The sequence below is a fragment of the Aotus nancymaae genome, unplaced genomic scaffold (assembly GCF_030222135.1).
Source record: "Aotus nancymaae isolate 86718 unplaced genomic scaffold, 86718_ANA_hifiasm-v0.15.2.pri h1tg000002l, whole genome shotgun sequence".
Lineage (NCBI taxonomy): Eukaryota > Metazoa > Chordata > Mammalia > Primates > Aotidae > Aotus > Aotus nancymaae.
Window position 1 is genome coordinate 27,402,669 of NW_026988413.1, and position 26,717 is coordinate 27,429,385.

Genomic DNA, 26,717 nt, shown 5'->3' on the forward strand with positions numbered 1-26,717 from the left:
AAAACTTGAACCCCTATCTCCTGCTTCCCAGTCAAGTGTCCTAGCTGCTCCACCAGAGACCCACCCTTTGTACCTGAGCAGAGTCTCCAGTCATTATTTGCTTGGGTTCCTTAACTGCTAATGCAAGTAATATACATCTTCAAGTCAAAATTTGGGTTTTACTGGGGGAATGGTGAGTTTGAGTTTTGTTGTTTTTTAAGAGACAGGGTCTCACTCAGTCAACCAGGCTGGAGTACAGTGGTTTGAGCATGGCTCACTGCAGCCTTCACCTCCTGGGACCCTCCTGCCTCAGCCTCCCGAGTAGCTGGGACTACAGGCATGAGCCACCATGCCCAGCTAATTAAAAAAAAGTTTTTTGTAGAGATCAGGTCTCACTATGTTGCCAGGCTGGTCTTAAACTTCTGAGCTCATGTGATCCTACCTTGGCCTCCTAAAGTACTTGGATTACAGGTGTGAACCACAGCAGCACCCAGTCTTGAATTTGTATTATAAATGATATGTATGTTAAATTGATTTTTCAAACTGTACCTGCAGTCACCCATCCTGGTCCCTCTAATACACCTCCTGTTCCCTCAATCCATAACTGCCTTAGATAATTTACAATAGCTACTTTGAGAACTGGTTCCCACAAACTGAGAGGCCTGACAGCATGATTCTCAGCCACAGGAATAAATGCAGTTCATAAAGTTGCCAAAGCAGTTTTGTGAAGCTAAAGTCTCCTGTGAGCACCAGAGTGTTCAACTGACTTTATGTTGTTATTCACCTATATTAAATTGTTTAGCTAATTATCCATTTCCATTTTCAGTAGATGCAAAGAGAATAAAATTTTTTTTAAAAAAAGGGTTGGGGGCGGGGCTGGGCACAGTGGCTCATGCCTGTAATCCAGCACTTTTGGGGACCGAGGTGTTTGGATCACCTGAGGTCAGGAGTTAGAGATCAATCTCACCAACATGGTGAACCTGTCTCTACTAAAAATATAAAAATTAGCCAGATATGGTGGCACGCAACTGTAATCCCAGATACTTGGGAGGCTGAGGCAAGAGAATGGCTTGAACCCAGGAAGCAGAGGTTGCAGTGAGCCAAGATCACACCACTGCACTCCAGCCTGGGTGACGACAAAGCAAGACTCCATCTCAAAAAAAAAAAAAAAAAAAAAAAAAAAGAGAGGTGAGGGGGGACAAGAAGCTGACTTTTTAAGGAAAATGGAGAATTGGGCACACCATTTTTATGTTTGTATTAAACCAATTTATAAAAATTAGTTTAAAAGGTATGAAAGCCTGTACAGATTACTATTTATATAAATTTAGAAACAAGGAAACAAAAAACAAAATGTAAAAGTGGAGCCAGGCCAATTACTGGAAATCGAATATATACAGAAGAATCAAGATCGAATAACCAAAATTCCCATAAGTTGTCAGGAATTCAAGACTGGCCTGGCCAAAATGGTGAAACTCCATCTCTACTAAAAATATAAAAATTAGCCAGGCATGGTGGCACACGCCTATAATCCCAGTGACTCAGGAGGCTGAGGTGGGAGGATCACTGGAGCTCCAGAGGTTGAGGTTGCAGTGAGAGTGAGCAGAGACTGTGCCACTGCACTATATAGCCTGGAGGACAGAGTGAGACCCTGTCTCAAAAAAAATTCCCATATTTGCTTTGTGAGCTAATTCATTGACATAAACTGTATCTTGAATTACTTACAAAATTAAATTTAGGATATCATATAATCGAAATTACCAGCACAGTAGTAAGAAAGAAAAAAATCACATTAGAATCCTACCCAAGGATGTTAAAGTAAAAAAGCACATATTTCAAGACTGAAACAAATGAGATTTAGAAAGTAGTTGAACATAAAACTAAAATGACTTTACCTAAAACTAGGCATGACAACTCCATTTCAGAATTTGTTTAAATCTATAAAAGATATCACTAAACTCACAGTAATATCCCCAGGTTGGGGGGGTGGGCGGGGCAGGAAGAAATGCTACCTAAGTTCCTAAAGAAATCAAAACTATCTAAATAACATTTACACTATATTTCCTTTTTAAGAAAACAAATCACCAAAAGTTTTCCATGACTACTACCAATGTTGCCATTTAGAACAAGTATAAGCTAGAGAAGGTAATAATTATCCTACAGGAATAAAAAATATTTTTCTCAATACCACTTTCTCAGTGTGATCTTTGATAAAATTCTCAAAAACAAAAGGGGAAAAGAGGCCATCAAATGTAATTTACCATACACACATTTATCAGCAGCTACTTGGTCCTGGCCACAATGGACCTTCTGCAGCTGGCTGTCAAACCCCCAAAAGCTGCTCATCATCCACCTTCCTAGTCTCTTAGAAGGAATTTCACTTGGGTCAAAACAAGTCAACTGTCTTTCTCACCAGCAGTAATATGCTGGAATAAAGTATCAAGCATAATTCTGGCTACCAAGATTTTGTTCTGAAGAAAAGACTTGTAACTCTGAAAGGAGATATTAAATTAGAGTTATTGTCTGAAAGAAAAGGGCAGTCTGCATCTTTAGCTTGACTGGGATAACACTGAGGTCTTGATGTGTAGTCAAACCAGGGGAAAAGGAAGCAACCAGAAAAAACACCACATATCACAACCCCCACCTCCAAAGAGTAAACTACTGAAAAAAAAATAAGTGTGCCAGTAGCAATGCACAAATAAAACTAGGGTCATACTTTAGAATAGATTCCATGTGCTGTGCAATAAGGAATATTAACTCTTGGTACAGAGAAATATTACAGAAGACTTAAGCAGAAGTGTCCAATCTTTTGGCTTCCCTGGGTCACATCAGAAGAAGAATTGTCTTGGGCCACAAATAAAATACACTAACACTAACAACAGCTGATGAGCTTAAAAAACAAACAAACAAAAATCACCAAAAAAAACTCATAATGTTTCAAGCAAGTTTATGAATTTGTGCTGGGCCACATTCAAAGCTATCCTGGGCCGCATGCAGCTTGTGGGCCGCGGGTTGGACAAGCTCTTCTTAAAGGATGAAGTAGACTGATGTGTACTGACACAAAAAAAATGTCCACAAAATGATGGAAATTGAAAATAACAGGTTATAAAATCTGCTAGAATGAGTGCGGTCTCATCGTTTTAAAGTGTAAATAACATGGTTGTGGACAAACAAAATAATTTCAAAAGATATACTAAAACTATTAAGAATGCTTATCTATGCAAAATAGAATTATGGATTATAAAACCTTTATTTCTGCTTTATAGATTTCTTTCTCCCTTCAAAATAGTAAGAATGTGATTACATTTATAACCATTGTTATGTCCAGGTTTGATAAATAAAAGACAAACCGCATGATAAGTTCTTCTTCCTTTTACCAAATGAAATACCAGAGGCCTCCAAACTCATGAAATGAGGGACACATATAGACTTTCCAAGCTGCCCAATGTCCTCTGGGAGCCATTTTCTTTCTTGCTTTTTTGCAGGGGTTTCCAATGAATCTTTTTTTTTTTTTTTTTTTAAGCAGAGCTTTTTCTTTAAGCAGAATCCTGTATGGAACCTCAAAATGTAAGATAACAGTGGAATTTCTTCTATTGAAGGGGATGGGAATGCAGAGAGCTTAAGCTATTCATCCTTACCTCCTGCAGTACCCTCTGAATATACTCAGAACTCCAGAGCACAAGAGGAAACACTGTGATTAATCCAAGTATCTCACTGTAGAGTTGGGAAACTGAGGCCGAAGGATTACTCTCCAGTCAAGGCCTGTCTTATTGACTGGTCTGTGGGTCACTTTACTTAACAGGCATTATAGACACAGTAACTGGGGCCTGCAAGCTTTTCCAATACGTACTAAAAGTTTAAGAGAAATTGAAAACACACAAATTGGCTCCAATATACCAAAAGAATACTGAATAATTAAAACTAATAAATGTATAACTAAACATCAAAAAGAAAAAGAAACATAATGGTTCTTGAAGTTCAATATGATTCAAGCATACCATGCACCCTGGTAGCTTTGCAAATGAAAACAATTTTCTATTGTCTGAGGTTTATGTTTAGCCATACCTATCCATCGAGGTTAACACAAACTAGAATCAGCTATTGAGAAAAGACAAGTGGGCCAGTGCGGAGGCTCACATCTGTAATCCCAGCACTTTGGGAGGCTGAGGCGGGCAGATCACAAGGTCAGGAGACTGAGACCATTCTGGCTAACACAGTGAAACCCTGTCTCTACTAAAAATACAAAAATTAGCTGGGCATGGTGGCACATGCCTGCAGTCCCAGCTACTCGGAGGCTGAGGCAGGAGAATTGCTTGAACCCCTGGGGGATGGAGGTTGCAGTGAGCTGAGATCGCACCACTGCATTACAGCCTGAGCAACAGAGCAAGACTCGTCTCAAAACAAACAAAAAACTGAAAAGAGATGGGAACGATGCATTGATCAAATCCCCCAAAGACTCCAATGGCTTAATGAGCATAATCTAACAAGATAAATGTTCACGGGCATAAGCATATCATTCTAAACTTTGGTCTAAAAATATCCACTGAAAGGCCAGATATAGTGGCTCACACCGGTAATCCCAGCACTTTGGGAGGCCAGGGGAGGCGGATCATCTGAGTTCAGGAGTCTGAGACCATGATTCAAACATGGTGAAACCCCATCTCTACTAAAAATACAAAAATTAGCCAGGTGTGGTGGCCCACACTTGTAATCCCAGCTACTTGAAAGGCTGAGACAGGAGAATCGCTTGAACCTGGGAGGAGGAGGAGGTTGCAGTGAGCAGAGATCACACCACGGCACTCCAGCTTGGGCAATAGAGTGAGACTCTGTTTCAAAAAAAGAAGGTAAAAACCAGTTGAAGAAAAATGAGATGATGGAGACTTGTGTCATCACTACAGAAAAAGTAAAAAGATCTAGAAATATTGGTTCACAATAAACTTAGTATGGAAAAAAAGCAACATATGCACAATGTGAACAATGACCACTTCTGTATGTAGTCATGGGCACTCCACTTTCTCAAGATGCGAGAAAAACCCTGTTATATTTCACTGGGACTATGAAAATGCTTAATTAACGAACAGTTAAAAAAATAAGAGGTGTTTCAATCTAAAGAAGGACTTTAGAAATCTCATAAAATATTAGAAGACCATTATGAGGAAGAGGAATTAGACTTAGTCTGTGACCCTACTAAAAAAAAAAAAATTAGGTAAGAAATTATGGCAGAATTCTGGTCAACAGATCATTTTTCTAACAGGGGTGTATAGACAGAGTGGCTGGAAGCAGTGTGTGTTCTCCCATCACTAGAAGTCTTCATGCAAATCCTAGACAACCACTTGGGGGCACTGGAGACGTGGGCCTTCATGCATCCCCACTCAAATCAGCAGACAGAAAGAAAGGTAACAAAAAAAAGATTCCACCCGAGGAGAGTCTGAACCCTCGGGTCCAAAAGTATATATTAGGAAGACTGTCTCAGGTCATTTGGATACATACCCCAGATAAGACTGGGTACAGTCCTTGCCTTTCACCTGGAAGAGTAGAATCTATTGATATTCTGATGCAGTTGGGGGTATGTACAAATGTACATACAAACAGAATTACACAAAATGGGGTGAAGCTAGCCTAAGCGAAGGCTCGGTCCTCTTTCAAGATCTCTAACCCTCCCAAAGGTGGGGTGTGCTTCTTGAAAAAAAAAAAAAAACTGTAACAGCAGAAGCTGAAGAGAGGTCTCTCAGAGAAATGTAACCAAAACTCTATCATAGTCTTAAAACATTTTATACAGTTGCCCTATAATTAAGAAATTACAAAGGAAAGCAAGTTTTATTAATGTATTGTTTCCCTTTTCCCATCTCTGAAGATTATAATCTATATGGTGAAATTAATGCTCCAACAATACCTTACTTAATGCTATAATCTTAGCCATCCCTAACAGCCTAGAGACCTTGAGAAAGAACTTGGACTTGTTTTACTTTGCCTTTTAAATTTGTACACAAATGTAGTTCTCTGATTTCTCATGACAAAGCAGAAGTGGTAAAGCAAAATAAAGAGAGTAAAAACATATGGAAGAAGAAAAAAACAAAAGAGAAAGCAAACAAGAACAAACAAAGTACAATCAGCTGGTATTATTTATGTAGGGACAACCAGTGCCACAGACCTTAATTGCTTGTAATCTTATCAAAAGGCAAGCATTCCATTAATATACCTGAGTAATGTGTTTTTGAAAAACACATGAGCAACCTAAAAATACATATGTCAGCCATTTTGGAAGCCTGTTTGGCAATTTCCTACAAAGCTAAACATACTCTTACCATAGGATCCAACAATTGCACTCCTTGATATTTACCCAAATATGCTGAAACTTAAGTCCACACAAAAACCAGCACACAAATAAATATTCACAGTAGCTTTATTCATAATTGCTAAAACTTGAACACAACTAAGATGTCACTCAGTGTGTGAATGATAAACACCTTGTGGTATATCTATACAGTGAAATATTATTCAACATTAAAAAGAAATGAGCTATCAAGCCATGAAAAGACATGGAGGAATCTTTAATACATATTGCTAAGTGACAGAAGACAATCTGAAAAGGCTACATTTGTATGAGTCCAACCATATGACATTCTGGAAAAGGCAAAACTACGGAGACAGTAAAAAAATGGTTGTCAGAGGTCAGAGAAAGGGAAGATGGGAGCACCAGGATACTTTTGGAGTAGTGAAATCATTCTGTATGATTACATATTTGTTAAAACTCACAGACTGCAAACACAAAGAATGAACTTGAATGTAAACTATGGAATTCTGTTAATATTGGTTCATCAACTGTAACAAATCTGCCACACTACAGCAAGGTGTTAATAAAAGAAACGGGTAGGAGACGATATGGTAACTCTCCATATTCTCCACTTAATTTTTCTATAAAGTTAAAACTGCTGTAAAAAATAAAGTGTAAATATTTTTAAATACAGATGTAACAAAACAATATTCCCTTAAGAAATCATGGTCAAAGTGGGGTACAAGGATTTTCAGGCATGGTCAGGAGCTCCTCCAATCTAAATCACCACAGCCTGCCATTATACAATACTGAATACTTTCACAGATTTATAGTTTATATTTTACAAATTTGTTATGCATATATTACAGTTTATAAATATTCTTACAGTTTATATATATACATACACACATATCACTTACAGTTAATAAGTATGGTTACCTAGTGCTGAACACATCTGAACGTAAATAAAGGATGAACAGTGGTAGGAAAAGACTGAGAAGTCAGGAGGGTGGGTCAGCTGCATCCAGTGAAGATTCCCTGATGCTGGTGGAGGCCTCCCCCTACCACCACTGGTGAGAGAAATGCCTCAGACCGCTGCTTCTTCACTTTAAACAATGGTTTGGTGGAGCTCATTTGCCAACACAAGCCTTTGGTGGCACTTGTCTTAAATTGTGTATCATGCTTTTCCAGCTGCCTCCCTGTAGTGGCATAGTATGTTAATAAAGGTCTAACTAAAAAGTGCACAAGAGTTCAAAGGCATTTAGAACAGCAGGAGTCACAATGCAGTTCAGTAAATCAGTGCTTTCCACAATGACATCGAATTGCCAAGAAAAGATAAAATTATAAACACACCACAGTATTCTGGCTTAATGAACACAGAAATACCTGTAGGCTTCTTTTGCTTTTCCTGTTTCCCATAAAAAATCATTAAAACCAAAACAGTACTTAATGTTTAAAGAGATAAGCATCACCTATCTGGAAAATTGGTTTACTAGAAACATCTCATATAAATTTAAAAGCATGTTCAGCAATACAACCTCTTTCCAGATGCCACTTCTACAGTGTTTGCATACTAAGAAATAGACTATCAATATCTGGTATAGGTAGTAAATTTAGCAGGTATGTCTGATATATAATGCTCATTCATTTTCTTTCCCTTTTCAACTAAGAATCAATTAAAATGGGATTACAGGCTTTATGTAGCTGTTTTGCAATTTTATGTAATCCTTAAAACCAGGTCCCTTCTATATGGAAGGGTACCAAAAAATACATACATTTAAGTGGGAAGAGAAGACACAAAGGAAAAAAACAAAATACTGACTGTGGTATCAGATAGCTGGGCTACAGATTTTTATCATCTTCATACTTCCCTTTATTTTTAAAATTCTCTACAAAAAACATATATTACTTTCACACTCCATTATACCAAATATCTACAGCATTTAAAATGAGTAAACTATAACTACATGAACCAATTAAGTTTAACCTCTTATACAAAGTTTAAAAACATATAAAACAACATTATACTTTTTAGTTTTCCCTGCAATCCAAACATTGTTACTTTTTTTCAGTGGATACATACAAATATACAGAAAGTTTGTAAAAATGCAGGGGAAGAATGATAAATACCAAATTGAGAATAATGGTCACAGCTGGGAAGGGAGGGGATTAGGATGGGGAAGAGGTGCCCAACAAGCTTCAACAATAACTGTGATTTTTATTACTTTAGGTAGTAGGTGTGTGGAATTTATCATATCGTTCTATATCATTTTTTATGCCTAAAGTATTTCAAAAATTGTTTAAAGTGGCAACTAATGGAGTCATACCAAAACTAGTAAGACTTAACTCTAATCTCTTCAAACTACTTAAATGGGGTTATAGTACTGAGTAAATCAGAGATAAATTTATCTTTTTATTTTCTCTCTTTTGAGACAGAGTTCTGCTCTTGTTGCCCAGGCTGGAGTGCAATGACAGGATCTTGGCTCACTGCAACCTCAGCCTCCTGGGTTCAAGCGATTTTCCTGCCTCAGCGTAAAAAAATCCCCAAGTATCTGGGATTACAGGCATGTGTAACCACACCTGGCTAATTTTGTATTTTTAGTAGAGACGGGGTTTCTCCATGTTGGTCAGGCTGGTCTCGAACTCCTGGGCTCAAGCAGTCCTCTTGCCTTAGCCTCTCGAATAGCTGAGATTACAGACGCAAGCCACTGAGCCTGGCATATAATGAGAAATTTTTTTGAGAAATGTAAAGCAGTTCTGAAGGTCAGCAGTCATGTATATGTATAAGCAAACAGCAATCTGAAATCTGTGTTCCACAAAATATCTGTAGCAAACATACCAGTCTATGCCTTATACACAGAACTCAAAATTAAATCTGTCCAGTAAACTTAAATACATACATTATTTTGAATATGCCTTTTTTTTTTAAACACACTTATAACTCTGAAAGAATATTTTTTACTTTGGTCAGTTTTAAACATTCTAAGAATATCATAAAAACAGCATTAATTTCTGACTGGTATTTTCCAAATCGGTGATTTCAAATAATTTCTAACCATTCCTGGTTATCAGATGGTTTTATTTTATCATTATATGGTATGCTGTGGCACAACCAGGCAGAGGAAATCTAAGGAAACTATGAATAGGCTTCTCCCTAAAAATCAAATTCCTGGCCAGGCTCCATTGCTCACACCTGTAATCCCAACACTTTAGGAGGCCAAGGTGGGAGAACTGCTTGAGCTAGGAGTTTAAGACCAGCCTGGGCAACACAGTGAGACCTCATCTCTAGAAAAAAATTTAAAAATTAGTCAGGCATGCTGGCGCATGCCTATAGTCTCAGCTACTTGGGAGGCTGAGGTGAGAGGATGGCTTGAGCCCAGGCATTCAAGACCAGCCTGGGCAACATAGGGAGACCACATCTCTACAAAAAAAATTAAAAAGAAGACAGGCATGGTAGTGTACACTTGTGATCCCAGTTATTCAGGAGGCTCAGGTGGGAGGACTGCTTGAGTCTGGGAGATCAAGGCTGCAGTGAGCAGTGATCATGTCAGGGCAACAGAATAAGACCCTGTCTCAAAAACAAACAACAACAACAAAAAAAAAATTTTTTTAATCAAGTTCCTGAGATTCAAAAATATTCAAGGATGTTAAGATGTCCCTGGGTTTCTTGTTACAGTCTCACTCAACTTTATGAAAAGCAAGTAAGCAAACTGATAGGAGAAAGCTCATGAAAATGTCCCACATAAAGGCAGAAACTTCGGCTCAAGTATTTTAAGTATCAACTTCAAAGTTGTAATATTTTCATAATATAAAAAATTTTGCTCAAAACAACATATGAGTGTTTCATTTATTGGTCCTCAGCATTTGCTACTGATTTAAAATCAATTTAGGACAAAAAGGAGGTCAAAGTTCAAAATGTCTACAAAATAATTCTTTAGGTTAATATAAAACTGGTTTAAATATTCCAAGTATTTGAACTGATCAATCTTTTCATTAATCTACCTTCTTTAAAAGAATAAAAATACTCTGTTTTAAAGCAATGCTCTCACCCAATTTTACACTTTAATTTCTCTGAGGACAAAATAATCTGACAATTTACCCAGTGTAGTCAGACTCTTTATTATTCAGAAAACCGCCTCTTCAAAACCAAAGAATATAAAGATTTATAGAAAACAAAGGTTTCCTCGGACGTCTCACAACAACAAAACAGAAAGAAGCCCAACATATTATTTAGAAAGCAGAAGAGGAACAAAATGTATTTCTTAACTCACTATGGGAAATCAAAATGATTTAACAGTCACCTTCTATAATCCCTTTTGAAAAGACATTACTAGATCAAGCACAAGCAGAGACCTATTGAAATTTAAATTGGATGTTTGCTTTTCAGATCAGATCCATCCTAGTTGAGGATCCTCTAAGAGACCATTACAAATTTAAAGACACAAAAAATAGAGGACTTATTATTAGGAGCCAGGCAAGGCTCAGACTGTTAGCTATGTAAGTACCATCACCTTACAGTTTGTTCTTTTATTTCACCATTTGCATTTACCAAGTGTATATCATATACATTTCATTTGTCATTCTAGTCTCACAAATGTCTATGGAAAAGCTGCCTGATCAAGACCGCCTCGATGGATGGGAGACTGCCTACATTAATTTTACTCACCAAGTTTTGGCCTGTTTAAATGTCAGCATACCACACATTCATTAAACAAATATCCTTTGAGCACCTTTTCTGTGTAAAGTTCTGGACCAGGAACTGAAAGGGGATATTAGGATGATTAGTTTGACCCTCAAATAGCTTAACAGTAGTTCTCAAAGTAACCCATGGGACTCTGGGGGTCCTTGAGACTCTTCAAGTGATCAATGAGGTCAAAATTATTTTCATAATAACTAAAATGCTATTTGCCTTTTTTCAATGCATTTATATTTACACTTATGGTGCAAAAGCAATGGTGGGGTAAACCTACTGACAGCACAATTTGAGGTAACATCACAAACTACACTATAGCCATTATATCCTTTGCTTTCATGTGCTCATGGTAAAAAGGAGAAAAAATGTCCATTTTATTTAAGAATGTGCTTGATGAGAGTGAATATTAATTTTATTGACTGTTCTCCCCAAAGTTCATGTCTTTTTACTATTCTGTGTAACAAATGGAAAGTATGCATAAAGCACTCCTGTTGCATTCAGAAGTGTAATGGCTGTTTCAAAAAGCGTGTGTGTGGGCTGGGTGCGGTGGCTCACCCCTGTAATTCTAGCACTTTGGGAGGCTGAGGCAGGCAGATCACCTGAGGTTAGGAGTTCGAGACCAGCCTGGCCAACATGATGAAACCTCATCTCTACTAGAAATACAAAAATCAGCTGGGCATGGTGGCGGGTGCCTGTAATCCCAGCTACTCAGGAGGCTGAGGCAAGAGAATCACTTGAATCCAGGAGGTAGAGGTTGCAATGAGCTGTGATTACATCACTGCATTGCAGCCTGGGTGACAAAAGCGAGACTCCGTCTCAAAAAAAAAAAAAAAAAAAGCCTGTGTGCCTTGTTTTATGTTGCAAGCTGAATTAGCTGCTTTTTTCAGCAGGAATACCATTTTTACTTAAAAGAGTGGCTGACAAACTATATTGTTCTTCAGACCTTCAGACCTTGGTATTTGACAGACATTTTCTCAAAATATAAAAGTGGGCCTGTTACTTTAATGGAAATAACTGACAATATTTGTTGCCAATGATGAAATTTGATATTTGAAGTGATAATTAGAATTTTGGAAAACTTGTATCTGCTACAGTGAGCCTGAAAGTTTTCCATTACTTAAAAGCCTTTTCTGATGAGATTAGTGGTGATGATAAAGAATGTGACTTTTGTGTCAATATTTGGAAGATCTCCATAAACTTGATGAATTAGTATTTTCCAAATCACCAATAGATGATGTTACAAAATTACAGATGGGTTAAAAGATCCATTCATAGAGCATGACAAACCAATAGGCTTTAATGTAAGAGGACAGTTATAATTTCAGATTTCACATTGCAACTCATCTTTAAGAAACTGCCACTGCTGAGTTTTAATATACCAAAGAATATCTGAAAAGGCTCTTAAAATACTCTTTCAACCACATATTTGGTATGAGACCAGATCTTCTTTTTATACTTTAACCAAAGCAACATACTACAGCAGATTGAGTACAAAAGCAGATGAGACTTCAGCTGTCTTCTCTCAAGCCAGGCATTCAAGAGATTTGCAAAAACTGTAAAATATCATGTTTCTCACTAAATTGTTTTTTGTTTTAAAAGTTATTTTTCATTAAATATTAACAATTAAAATATTAACTTTTTAACATGTACAGGGTTATTTTTTAAATTAAGAAATATTTTTAAATTTTCTGTTTTAATTTCTAATATAGTATCAAAAGTTATAACATGCATAAATAAAAGCTATTATATTTGGAGTCCTCAATAATTTTAATGAGAGTAAAAGGGTCATGAGACCAAAGATCAAGAACCACTGGCTTAGAGTATAAGAGAGAAAAAAAACACAAATAATAATCCAAGGAAGAATGTGATGTTTACCAGAGCCCTACTATTCCTGGGCATTCCAGCTCTTCCTAAACTAGACCTATGCTACTTACCAGGCTCTTGAAATAATTTATTTAGCTCTGCTGTCAATATAATAAAAATGAGTAATTCATTTAGCAAGCATGAAAAGTGTACAAGCAATACCAAGATAATGTGTTAAACTAATTTCAATTGATGGGTTTTTCTTTACTTGCTTTCTAAATAAGTGACCTGAATTAAAATTAGTTTTATTTCCCTGGTAGAAACTGAGTCAGCCTATAAAGACAATTCTTTCACAAAAGACTATATAACAGTCAATTCCCTTGAAAATACACCCCATACAATCAAATTAGTAATGGAAAGCTATGGAATTTGGTGCCCTATCTATTAACAGGACAAAAAACTTGGGAGCCCTACAATGGTCTTGAGGATCAGGATACAAAACATTATTCTTATTTTAAAAAGCACTTTTGCTGGGCACAGGGGCTCATGCCTGTAATCCCAACAATTTGGAGGATTGCTTGCCCTCAGGAGTTTAAGACCAGCCTGGACAAGATGGTAAGACCTTGTATCTACCAAAAAAAAAAAAAATTGGCCAAGCATGACGATATGCACCTGTAGTCCCAGCTACCAGGTAGACTAAGGGGGGAGGATTGAACAGGGGAGGCTGAGGCTGCAGTGAACTGAGACTGTGCCACTGCACTCCAGCCTGGGCAACAGGGAGATCCTGCCTCAAAAAATTAATTATTTAATTAATTAATAAAAGCACTTTCTGAAGAACCACAGGCATATATGCTATCATTTGTGTTTTTAAAAAGGGAAGGACACAAACACAATTTCTGCTTAGCCTACCTGGAAGAATATGCAAGACACTGGTAGTCGTGGTGGTTTCCAGAAAGGAAACTGGGAAACCCACTTTTTACTGTATTCCTTTTAACCATGTGCACATAGTACTTACTCAATTCAATGCTAACCTAGTTAGCTTTGAATATTTTAAAAATACCATTTTGCCTACTTCTCTACTCTTTTATCTCAAATGCAAATTCCAAAAATGCTAGTAGATATGAAAATCATTAGATGTACATTTGTTACTTTAGCAATGGATAAACATCTCACACTTGACAGAAGCATCTAAAGCAAGGTGTCCATCACCTGAAGGTGATCAGCCATTGATTACCTGAAGCAGTACCTGATTTCCTGATTATAGAAGGAGAATCAAGATGCATCCATCTGCCCAATATAATTGGTGTAGTTGCTACTTCTTTCCCTTTTTGCATTCATCACGGCATTTAAGAAATCTGAATAGCACCAAAGCAGGTAAGTTTAAATGCTCCTTTAAGTCACCCAGCAACGTTAAATTCAGCATTCATTCAGCTCCTACTATGCACTAGGCAGTATGACTAACGTAACACTTGTAACACACAATGTAATATGTTAGAGGGTGCCCTTGGATCTAAACACTTAACTATCCAATACAGGTTCAATCACCAATGAAAAAGATTTAGAGGTTTTGACCAATTCTAGGTTTAATGAGCCAATTGTATAATGTGGCTACAGATAAACCTAATTCAAACTTAGACTACCTCACAGTTGGCTAAATGGTGTCCAGAACACAATAAAATCAGAGTCACTGTAGTCTGTATTTATCAGACCAGCCCTACAACTTGTGCTGGGTTCTACACCACACAGGAGACTCAGGGGCCCTAACAGCAGTGCAATATAGTCACAGTAGTTTGGTAAGTGGAAGTCAACACTGGCAACATTGACTGAGTTAGCTGCCATGTGCCAAGTATTTCATATGAATTTTCCTTATATCTTCACAAATCAATAATAAAGGCATTACTGTCCCTGTCTTAAAATTAAGGCAATTCAGCCAGGGATGGTAGCTCATACCTGTAATCCCAGTGCTGTGGGAGGCCAAGGTGGGAGGATTACTTGAGGCCAGGTGTTTGAGACCAGCCTGGCCAACACAGGAAGACCCTATCTCTAAAACAAAAATGAAAACATTAGCTGGCATGGTGGCACATGCCTGTAGTCCCAGCTACTCAGGAGGCTAAGACAGGAAGATTGCCTGAACCCAGGAGTTTAAGGCAACAGTGAGCCATGATTGTACCACTGCACTCCAACTGGGGAGACAGTGCTAGTCTCTGTTTCTAAAAAAGTAATAAATTTAAAAATAAATAAAATTAAGAAGATTCAGACTCAGAAAGGTTAAGTAACATGCTCAAGGTTGCAAACTTAGTAAGTGGCATTAACAGAATTTAAGCCCAGAGTCCTATAGTGGACTGAATGGTGGCTCCCAAAAAGGTATGTCCATATGCTTACCATTGGCATCTGTGAATATTACCTCATTTGAAGAAAGGGTCTTTAGAGATGTAACTAAGAATTCTGAGATCATCCTGAATTATCTAGGTGGGTCCTAAATCCAGTGACAAGTGTCCTTTTAAGAGTGAAGCAGCTAGAGATTACACGGAGAGGAGACAATGTGACCATGGAGGCAGAAACTGGAGTGATGTAGCCACAAGTCAAGGAACGCCACCAAAGGCTGGAAGAGAAAAAGAACAGATTCTCCCCCAGAGCCTCCTGAGGGAGTGCCGCCCTGTGGACACTGTGATTCCAGACTCCTGGCCTCCAGAACTGTGAGAGAAAACATTTCTGTCTCTTAAAACCCCTAAGTTTGTGGTTTTATGGCAGCCCCAGGAAACGAACACAGTCCACAAACTCTCTCTCCAGCATTCCCTATTACTTTCCCAAGATTGAAGGATCTAGGGATATGTAAACTAAAATAGGGACAACTCAGATAATAAGGAAAATGAAAACTATACTTGCTTTTGCCAGCCCTACAGAACAGAGTAAAATCAGTAGGTCAAAATTTTAGGGATCCCACTTGGGAGGCTGAGGCAGGAGGATCTCTATAGCACAGGAGTTTGAGAGCAATCTCCTGGGCAACACAGAGACTCTGTCTCAAAAAAAAAGAGAAATTTCAGTTGGAAATTTTTTTTTTTTCCCCACAGCACTGCCTTAACAAAAATTTTCTAACCATCAAAATATCTTAAAGACTAACCAGACTTTTGGTAGGTGGTTACATTTCCTATCATTGAATGTGTTCAAGGAGAGACTGAAGACTTTCAACTTTGGAAAGCAGAGCTGTCTTAGATGATTTAAAATCTCTTCCCACCCTGAGTTCCTAAAATTATAAAATATTAGATAGTTCCACAAAAGCATAAGGTAAAATATTACAAATGAGTTTTGCCAGGTTTCTGCAATCATTCAAATAAACACTGCTTATGTGTCAGGCCTGTGCTTGGTAATGAACACAAGCACGGTATCTACTCTCACGAAGCTTACAGCCTGGTGGGACAGACATACATCAAGCAATATGCAAACTTACATAAAATTATGTAAATGACCACCTATGATGAAGGAAAAATGCAAAAAAAGAGGGAGACCAGGTAAAAGTTCCCAAGGAAACTGTGTTTGAGAGGAGACCTAATGGATTTAGTCATCCTTTGCGGGGAGTCAGGGGGGCAGATTAAAATCCACAGATGTTCATGTCCCCTTCAGTTGGGCCTCTACATCCACAGGTTCTGTATCCTCAGACGGAAAATACCATTTGGCTACAAAATGGATTTCTTCAGAATGTAAGCAATCACTGTGGCAGATTCTCAAGTGAGAATTAGCTCTTGCTTTCATACCTTTCAGATACAGAAGTTTAAGAAAGAAAAAGTTTGTACTTTTTATTCTCAGATTCTCCACCTCCCGTGATGTGACAGTGATTTAAGAATCCTAATTGTCAAGCATACATTCTAAAAGTTCTTTTGGAAAAGATCCTAATTTTTCAAAGTAGAAGGGAAGAGAATGAACAAGTTGGACTTTTTTTGTCGTCACCTCTATAGGCTTTACTGTATCTCAAGGGAAAATGATGTTACTTTAGATACCAGATGCAGTAACTAAGAAACCACCCTAGATTTGCTTTCCATTTTGTATTTAAAAAAAAAAAAAATCCACCAAAGGGATTAAAAACAGAATTAAATGAGTAGGCATGAAAATTGGGTTATAGTACTAGCTCTAAACAGGATTCCACTGTATAAAATCTTTAAGAAAGATATCTTTGAGAAAGTTCCAGTTATTCTTTACACAGAACTAGAATTATATATATCACATATTTCATTGAGTATATTAATTGAATTACACAGCATTTTGAATATATTTTATATATACAAAATCTTTCAAACTCCCTACAGATGCTAAAAACAAACAGGTATTTTTTAACACTACTACGTTATACTATTGCTGCTATTAATACTTCATGTGCTGACAATGGGAATAACAACTCAGAAGGTCCCAGGGTAAATAAAAGACCAATGCTATCTTGAGACAGGTTCTTCACTTCAGAAACTATCCTGCAAATAGAAATCTTAGCTCAGGAAGTATCATGGCAGAGTGGAGAAAAAGCAAGTTAATATGTGAACAAAAGTGAGGTTAACCCAGGATTTAGCTTTCTTTCTGCACTAAGCAAGCTTTCATGGGCAAGCCCTTACACCTGTACTCCAAGTTACCCTTACCTCAGCAAAACCATACAGAGCATTAAACGGTAAGCATTTCTTCAACAAATATTAGGAGAGAAAAATTTAAAATATCTGTTATGTTTCATTAAAACAAATGGATCTGTAACTGTCTCATTAAGAATGTTTCAAGGTAAAAATAAACTGACAGTGTGAATATGTATTGTGTATATCCATGTGTGCTTAGAAAAATATCTAAACTGGCCCGGCTCGGTGGCTCAAGCCTGTAATCCCAGCACTTTGGGAGGCCAAGGCAGGCAGATCACCTAAGGTTAGGAGTTATAAACCAGCCTGGCTAACATGGTGAAACCCTGTCTCTACTAAAATATAAAAATTAGTCAGGCATAGTGGCAGGCACCTGTAATCCCAGCTACTCAGGAGGCTGAGGTGGGAGAATCGCTTGAACCTGGGAGGTAGAGATGGCAGTGAGCTGAGATCACACCACTGCACTCCAGGGCTGGGCGACAGAGCAAGACTCAGTCTCAAAAAAAAAAAAAAGAAAAGAAAAATTTCTAAACCATACATATTAAAATATCTTTGTATTGTAGAATTATGATTTTTACTTTTCTTCTATATTTCTACAATGAACGCATATGACATAGCTTTTTAAGAGGAAAATATATTTATTAACATGTAACAGACTTAGAATCAATTTTGGAAGAAATTTTAATTTAGAAGAAAATTTAAATTTCATTTCTGTCCTCCTCATTTTTCAAATGGGGAAAAAGGCCCAGTAAAGGTAAGTAACTTGCCTATCCAAAATCTAACAGTGAAGTCATTAGGGCCATAATTGTACTATCTATATTTATTTCTTCTGTTTATACAAGCTAATGCATTTTTATTAAGGATAACTTGAAAAACAATGGAAGGTACAAGAAAGAAAATGAAAATCACCTATAAGCTTATAGATCAAAGATAATCACTAATGCGGAGTGTTTTTCTTCTAAATTTTTCACTAGCAATACATTTCAATGGAGAAAAACTTTTAAAATACAGAGCCGAAAATTAAAGACAACAATTTTAGCACTCAGCCACATTACCACATAATTCTGGTAATAGATCAGAGTTACTTCTTCTTTAGACTTCGTACCTACAGCTAGTTTTGGGTCAAGAGACTAGTTGTATGATGGTGTTCTTGCTTAGCAAATCTTGGCTAGTTCTTTGATTTGTGGGCTATTTTTACACGGAAGATCTGTTACCAAAAATTTTATTTCATAATTGTTTAATGAAAGAAAGAACCAAAAAAGTTCCCAAAGGAAAAGACAAATTACTCCATTCTATCTGGGCCCTCTTTGTAGATTTAGTAAATGTAAAGATCATCCACAAACACAAGCTAATTACAAATCACATAACACAACTTTAAGATTATATAACATATTTATTCATATCGTTTTTGTATTTACCAAGACTACTGGTAAAATGAATCAAACTTGTAGACCCTCTCCCCAGAAAAATCACAAATCAATGCCAAGTGGCATTATTTATTTTACTTTGAGGGTGGCAAGCAAAAGTTTGGACATCACTGCCCCAGAAACTAGGGCCTGGCTAACAAAATTGTCTCCTAATTTCAAAGATCCAAAGATTAGCAGAAGGAAGTAAAAATTACCAGTTATCTAAAATTTCAGAATGAAATATTTTGGAAATCATGTAAGATCTAGTGAACACATAATGTGCTTCAATTTCTTAATTTTATTCACGACGTTAGAAATGTGAATGCCAGCAATTTCTTAGCATTAAATCATCTTGGATCTCAAAAGTATTCCATAATCGTCATATTTCAGAAAGACACTACAAAAACCAACAATAGTAGTTTCATTTCATGGTCAGAAAAATTAAGCAAGGAAAAAATAAATGTCTTGCCCCATATCACTAGATTGAAATATTTGTGCATTTAAAATATTTTCCAAAGCATAAGCAAAACCTAACTTAAAAATGAATTTTGACAGGTGAGCCACCTTGGTAGAGAAATTGTTTTCCGAGAAGCACAATCTATCAATTTGTTTTCTTTAAAATACTTTCTCTTTAAAACAACAGTAATTTGATTCCCCTACCCCACAAAGCCTACTGTAACTACAGAGCATGAATAAACATATACTAAGTGTGAGTCCTAGAGTATAAAAAAAACAAGGAATCCAGAGACTTGACAAAATTCTGAAATTGGTTAAGCTTTTCTTCGGCATTCCTCCTACCTTCCTTCTGGTGCTCCTACTCCCATCTCTAAGAAGTTCCTCATATCTTTCCAAAGTTCTTCACCTGAGACACCTACTCAAGATTTCTTTCCCTTGATCTATCCCAGTTGTCGAGATAACTGATTTCAGCCAACTAACACATCCAACACTTGATTTAATCATTAACATTTAGTAAAGGCCCTCGACTTTTCTGTCAATAGCCCCCTTGAAAACCTCATAAATGCTGTGGACTCTCTCCCCAGAAAAATCACACAGGCACTCATACATAACTTTTCATACAATTTTAAGGGATTCAGGGTCACATAACAAAAATACATGAACCCCAGAACCATAAAACCCCAGGTTAAAAACCCTCATACTTAACATATTAATATCAGAAACCTCAAAACTCTGCAAGAGGAATCTGTATTTTAAAACACTGTCAACTCAAATGAAATCTCCAATTCTCAGAATGTAAGACAACGTAAAAAAGGCCAAAATACATATATATATATATGGAGACTTTTAGGCAGCCTTGTTGTTGGGGGTCATCTCCCAAAGCATTTAAGCTGCAACTCCCATGAGAGATGGTGAGGAACAGGACCTATTTCTAAGCATGGGTCATCTACGAAGTTAGGTTCTGTAGACCCTACCCCTGTATTTAGTAATGCTCTGGCAATCTATTCTGTCTAAACTATCATGGTTCCTAGAAAAACAATATACACGTACACATTCAGAAAATTTTTTATCTCTTAAATGCCAAGTCCAGTTTTTATCCAATGAATTATCTTTTTTTTGAAGAGATGACATCTTGTTACTCAGGCTGGTCTCGAAGTGCCGAGTTTAAGCAATCCTCCGGTGTTGCCTTCCAAACCAATGAACTCTGATATTTCCCACTGCTAACTTCCCTGTCAAGATTCACTCATTCCTCTCTTCAGCGTCTTCAATCCTATAATCTTATCTGTTTAGCCACTCTTTCTCAACTTACTTCATAGGTTTCTATTCTTCTACTTGACCCTCAGACGTAGATGCTCTCCAAGTTTGCCCTTAGTTTTTTTTTTTCCTTCACTCTTGATATGGTTAAGCATTCCTAATCTAAAAATTCTAAATCTGAAATGCTCCAAAATCTGAAACTTTCTGAGCGTTGACATGATGCCACAATTGGAAAGTTCCACACCTGACCTCAGGGACATACTACAGTCAGAATGGAATCAGAACTTTGTTTCATGCACAAAATTATTTAAAATATTGTATAAAACTGCATTTGGGTTGTAAGATGTATATGAAACATAAAAGAATTTCTAGTTTAGATTTGGGCCCTATCCCCAAGGTATCCCATTATGGGTATACCAACATCACAAAGTAAAAAAACAAAAACAAAAACAAAAACAAAAAAACTGAAACACTTCTGGTCCTAAGCATTTTGGATAAAAGATACTCAACCTGTACTATTTGCTTCTTTTTTTTCTTTCTTTCTTATACACAGAGTCTTACTCTGACAGCCAGGCTGGAATGCATGGCCCTATCATAGCTTGCTATAGCCTCAAACTCCTGGGCTCAAGTCATCCTCTAGCCTCAGCCTTCTGAGTAGCCAGGACCACAGGTGGCTACCATTATACCTGACAAATTTTTATAGAGACAGGGTCCCACTATGTTGCCCAGACTGGTATTGAACCCCTGGCCTCAAGTCATCCTCTGCCTTGGCTTCCTAAGTGTTAGGATTACAGGTGTGAGCCACCATGCCTGGCTTTCTGCAGTTTCTATATGGCATTATACTGATAAATGCAAATCCCCTAATTGATCCCAACGCCCCCTTGAGCTCCAGCCCAAATATCCAGGTACTTACTTGACATTTCTTGATTCCCAGATATCTAAACATACCTGGAATCATACTCTATTACCTTTCTCCTCAAATCCTGTTTTTCCTACACATTCCCTATCTTAAAGGCATCATCATCACCCAATAACCAAACTGTAATCTTTAACTCCCCTTTACTCAATTATAACCCAAATCTAACAACTGTGAAGTAAGAATGATTCCTGAATTTATGTCCTTTAACACCACAATTCAATAGTCTCACAAGTCTCTAGTCCAACCTTCACGTCGTATTTTTAAAAACCAGAGTAGATGTCCTACTCAAATCTCTTACAGTCCCTAAATGCCTATAGAGTAAGTCCACACTCATAAGCATGGAATCACAAACTCTCCCTAATCAGGCCACAACCTTATCAGTCCACTATTCTCCAAGTAGAGCAAAATCCACTTGCTAGTTTTCAAATCGGATTTCTGATGCCCTTCCTCTCAGCCCCCCTCTTCTCCATCAGTTAATGCAGCTAAACTCACCCTTTCAAGTCCTACTCAAACTCCACTATGTGAAAAGTCTTCCCTAAGCTCACCTTTCTCTGTGTATCACTCTCCTCTCTCTAGAATTTCTCCCTCCTCCTACAATCCCACACCACTCTTTCTTTACACTATTTTGGTTCTCTAGAAGTTGTAACATAGCTGGTTGAGCCCATACCTTTCTGCCCTACCAGACAAGGCCCAATATTTGTTACTGTAGCACCTAGCACATGCCCGGAATATAGTGTATCTTTAATCATTGTTTGGTGAATGAGTGGCAAAACTCCAAAGTGAAAACACACTTAAGGAGGTTATTTCTCAATGGAGAGAATGCTTCACTCTCCTTTGAACATAAAACAAGAATCAGGTCCCCTAGTACCCAACTACCCATTTCTAGTCCACTGCTCAAATAGTTTTAAGCAACGTTTCACAGGGACATTTCCTCACTTCCCCTTGTTCTTAGTAGGTTTAGCTGCCAGCCTAACCACATTAGCATTCAGTCATAGCAACAAAACGGACTCTTAAAGTTCTAAAAAGCAGAGACTTTACAATTACCAACAGTAAAATATATGCTTTTTAAAAACAGTCTTAATATATATGCATATAAAGCTCATTCTTCATGAAGATTCAGAAAATGGCTTGGCATAGTTGATCCCAAAAGGCACCACTTCAAGAGTTCTTAAGAAAATGTCTGCTTAAGCTACCAGCCAAACTTATCACATTTCTAACCACAGAAATCAGCATGCATGAATTAATTGAAATACTAAGCTTACATATAAAACAATCCAATTACAAGAAATAGTCTAAATCAGCAAACTGATAAGCCATACAAAAGTAGCTCTTATAGCTTCTTTTGAGAATATTTCCCCTAAAAAATTCCAAGGATCATCCCAACCTATAAAACTATATTCTTTTCCTAGTATCATCTTCTCTTTCCCCCTCTTCTCCCCACCACACTCCCTCAAACACACACACACACACACCTCCTTACGAGACACGGCTTCCTCAAGAATTATCTGATGGTTCAGTAGCAGTTGGAGCTTTACACAAACCATGTTGTGATTGGGCAAGGCAGAATACCAGATCTGGGATTCAGCAGACCATTTCTTACAGTCAGATTATCTTCTAAGTGACTGCTGACTGCTCTTAGAGATACAATACAGATTTGTCTCAAGAGATCACAAATGTGGTAGGCCTACCTTAACAGCAATCAGGTGTTTTTGTTGAGACAGGGTCACTCAAGCAGGAACACAACAGCATAATTATGCTCACTGCAACCTCAAACTCCTAGCTCAAGTGATCCTCCTGCCTCAGCCTCCTGATAGCTCAAACTACAAGCATATGCCACCAAAGCCAGCTAGTTTTTTTTTTTTTTTTTTTAATATTCTGTAAAGACAGGGTCTCGCTACGTTGCCCAGGCTGGTCTTGAATTCCTGGTCTCAAGCAATCCTCCTGTCTTGGCCTCCCAAAGTGCTGGCATTATAAGCATGAACCACCATGCCCAGCCATTGTTTTCTAATATATTAGAACATATCTGTAAAGTTGTATTCCTAGCCCTTCTTTGGGTCACAGAAAGTTTACTTGGTATCACATAAATGTTCACATTTTAAAACATTTTAGGCATAAAGACAACAACATGATGAAGCCTTTCGGATGTTTTGCTAACTACACTGCATTAAGTCGGGTTAAAAATGCATTAGCCTAATTCTGAAATGAACTTTAGAAATATATATATACACTAAGGTACAAGCAATCCACTTATTTTTCTTGAGCAGTCAAAAATCCATTTCCCAAGTTTTGTCCATATTACATTAAAACAACTTCAAACAAAGCATTCTTGTTGCTCGAGGATTAAAAGTTTCCAATAGCTCAATGTGGTTTTAATCTTCTGGAAACACCTGAAATTGATTTGTTTCACCTCCTTTTACTATTTATCTTCCAGTCTGTTTACCTTAGTAGAATACTGATGGATAAAAGTACTAACTGAAAACCCAAGAAAGTGGGTAATCCACCCTCTAGTTAATAAGGAAATATATGATACACAGGGCACAAAAATTAACATGTATCCTGAAACTCAAAAAACACTGGACTTGGTCTAAATAAAATGTTTCTAAAAAACGTAACAAGTAGGTTTCTTTTTCATTGCCATTTTACTAAGCATTCATGGAAAATTATATTTGGGTAAGCTCAGGCTGAAAACACTAGCTTTAGCTATCAAGGAAAACATGAAAGAACAGAAAGAAAATGTCCTTTAGAACATTTTCTGAAATGTTTTTTACAAAATCAAAGATTGGTATTTTAAGGTTGATTTTCCAAATACGCTATATATACATGTTAATAAGCATCACACATAGTCACACACAAACATCTAAATTCAGATTATCCCATTTCCTGGATGATTACAGGCCTAGGAAGGGTGCATCTAAACTCTCGGCATTAAAGTAGACATTTGTGAAATTCAACAGCCCACGGAGTCTCCCCTCACCCTCCAATTTTTCACAGTTGCACTGTGTGGATGAATAAGCCTGCTTCAGCATGAAGCACTGGGCTTGTCTAAAGACATCTGACAGAAGCTGAATGTATACATTAACTTCCTGTTGAGGTAGGACTGCAGACTGTTTCTAAAGACTGACAGTTCGTAGTCCCTTCAGAAACCAAAAAATCAGCACGCCTTTTAAAATACTCATGAAAAAAATTAATTTCAGTAATTACTGTTCATCGTTATTATTCCCCAACATTTACTGAATGCCATATTGCATACAAGAAAAGGCATAAAAATTTAATCCCAGACCACAGGAGCTTAAATTTCCCTTAAAACAAGTCACTCATTTGTGGTTATTTCACATAAAATGCTTCTAAAAGACAACCCAGAGATTTGGTTGGACCTACAGTGTGCAGGCAATGTAAATTCAGGTATTGAAATCATGGGAAGTTGGCCTTCAGTTCCTTAACAAAATTAGACAAGTGCCTAATTTTGGTCTAATAAAACAAAAAACCTACAATTTGGGGTTCTAACAACATACACAGGAATTCAGAAGGAAACCTGAAATCCTTTCTCCTTTAATCCCTTCTGTATCTGGACAAGGGCCCTCATTATCTCCTACTTCTATAGTTCCTTCTATAAACACAGGAGCTACATTTCCTTAAAACCTGTTATAAAGCCACTGCCAGCATGGTGGCACTTGCCTATAGTCTCAGCTACTAGAGAGGCTGAGGCAGGAGCACTGCTTGAGCCCAGGAGTTCAAGGCCAGCTTAGGCAACATACCAAGATCCCCACCTCTAATTTAAAAAAAAAAAAAAAAATTGTGTATATATATTATATATACACACACACATACATATATATTTTTATAAGAAAACTATTGGGTCAGGTGCAGTGGCTCACGCCTGTAATCCCAACACTTTGGGGGGCAAGGCTGGCAGATCATCTTAGGTCAGAAGTTCGAGACCAGCCTGGCCAACATGGCGAAACCTGCCTCTACTAAAAATACAAAAATTAGCCAGGCATAGTGGCCCACACCTGTAATCCAGCTACTCAGGAGTCTGAGGCAGGATAATCACTTGAACCCAGGAGGCAGAGGCTGCAGTGAACCGAGACTGAACCACTGCACTCCAGCCTGGGAAACAGAGACTCCATCTCAAAAAACAAAAAGAAAAAAAAGAAAAGAAAAACAACTATTTCCACAAAAACTCCCGACTTGGGGATAAGAAATTTTCTTTGCTACATGAGAATATGACAACTGACTACTAAGCAAGTCATTTTCCAATATATGACCACTGACTACTAAACATAAAGTCAATATCCCTCCTCTATGTTGAGTTTGAGATTGTGTGATGGAATTAAAGGACTTCAAGTAAGGATGAGGCAAAAGATTAAGTAAAGAGTTTTCTTAGTCTAATTGTTTTTCGTTTTGGTCATGGGCCCTGTTGAAAGCCACTGTCTAAGTCCCATGAAGAGAAAAAAAAAAAAATTCTGCAAACAATTTAGAATCCAAGAGTAAATATTCTATATTGCATGTGATAATTATGTCTGCTTTCGCACTTATAAAATAAGGAAATTACACTCAGATGCACCGAGAGAACTAGTCATATTTTCACTGTCTTAAGGGGTATCCTATCAAGAACTGTCGAACACAATTTGAGGGAGTCGGGATACTAATGAATCAAACACACATACCCAAACAGCATCTCCAAGACTCCAACGCCCCCCTTTCCCAATAACTTACTGGTCAAGCCCAAAGGAAAAAGAATTTTTTTAAAGGCTGGGCTGAGATGGAATGGGAAAAAGGATCACTGCGAGCACAGATGATGTCCCGGGACAAAAGCTCTGCCCAACACCGTCCAAACTGACAGGCTCACTCACACTACCTTTTTCCTTATGCGTTTCCCAAAACACGGTCTCTGAACACTTAAGAAAATGTGAATTTTGCTCTGACCACAGAAAGAATTCAGCACGACTGACACCAGCTCTAAAATAAGCAATTAATATATTCTAATCTAATGCTTGAGAAGAATGGAGAACAGGCAACAGCTCCTCCAACTGGTTGGAGCAGATATCACTGGAAGCCCCCCAAATATTAAGATTTTTAAACAACTTCAAGTTCTGGTGGGAGCAGCCAAATGCACTACAGAAACTTTGGGACCAGCAGCCCTGACACAACAGGTGAGAGAGGCAGCAGACATCATTGCAAGGTGGAATGCACAACATACAATGACAAACCCGAAAAGGTCTGGGGATGTGGGAAAATACCATGCACACGGCCATCCCGGAGCCCCTGTCTTTCCAGTGGCAAAAGGTTTGGTTCCTTCGGAGGGGCGTGCCACTCCCCCTCTCCCCCA

At 37.7% G+C, this 26,717-nt stretch overlaps 1 protein-coding gene and 1 long non-coding RNA gene across 3 annotated transcripts in view; both read right to left on the reverse strand.

Moving 5' to 3' along the window:
- The window catches only part of NRF1 (nuclear respiratory factor 1), a 143,911-nt gene that overhangs the window by 116,302 nt on the left and 892 nt on the right, over positions 1–26,717 (reverse strand). The window lies entirely within an intron of this gene.
- LOC135273851 (uncharacterized) lies at positions 6,513–26,677 on the reverse strand. The gene is made up of 2 exons (XR_010341633.1): positions 10,917–26,677; positions 6,513–8,964 (listed from the first exon to the last, which is right to left on the reverse strand). It is a non-coding gene; the product is annotated as an uncharacterized LOC135273851 (long non-coding RNA).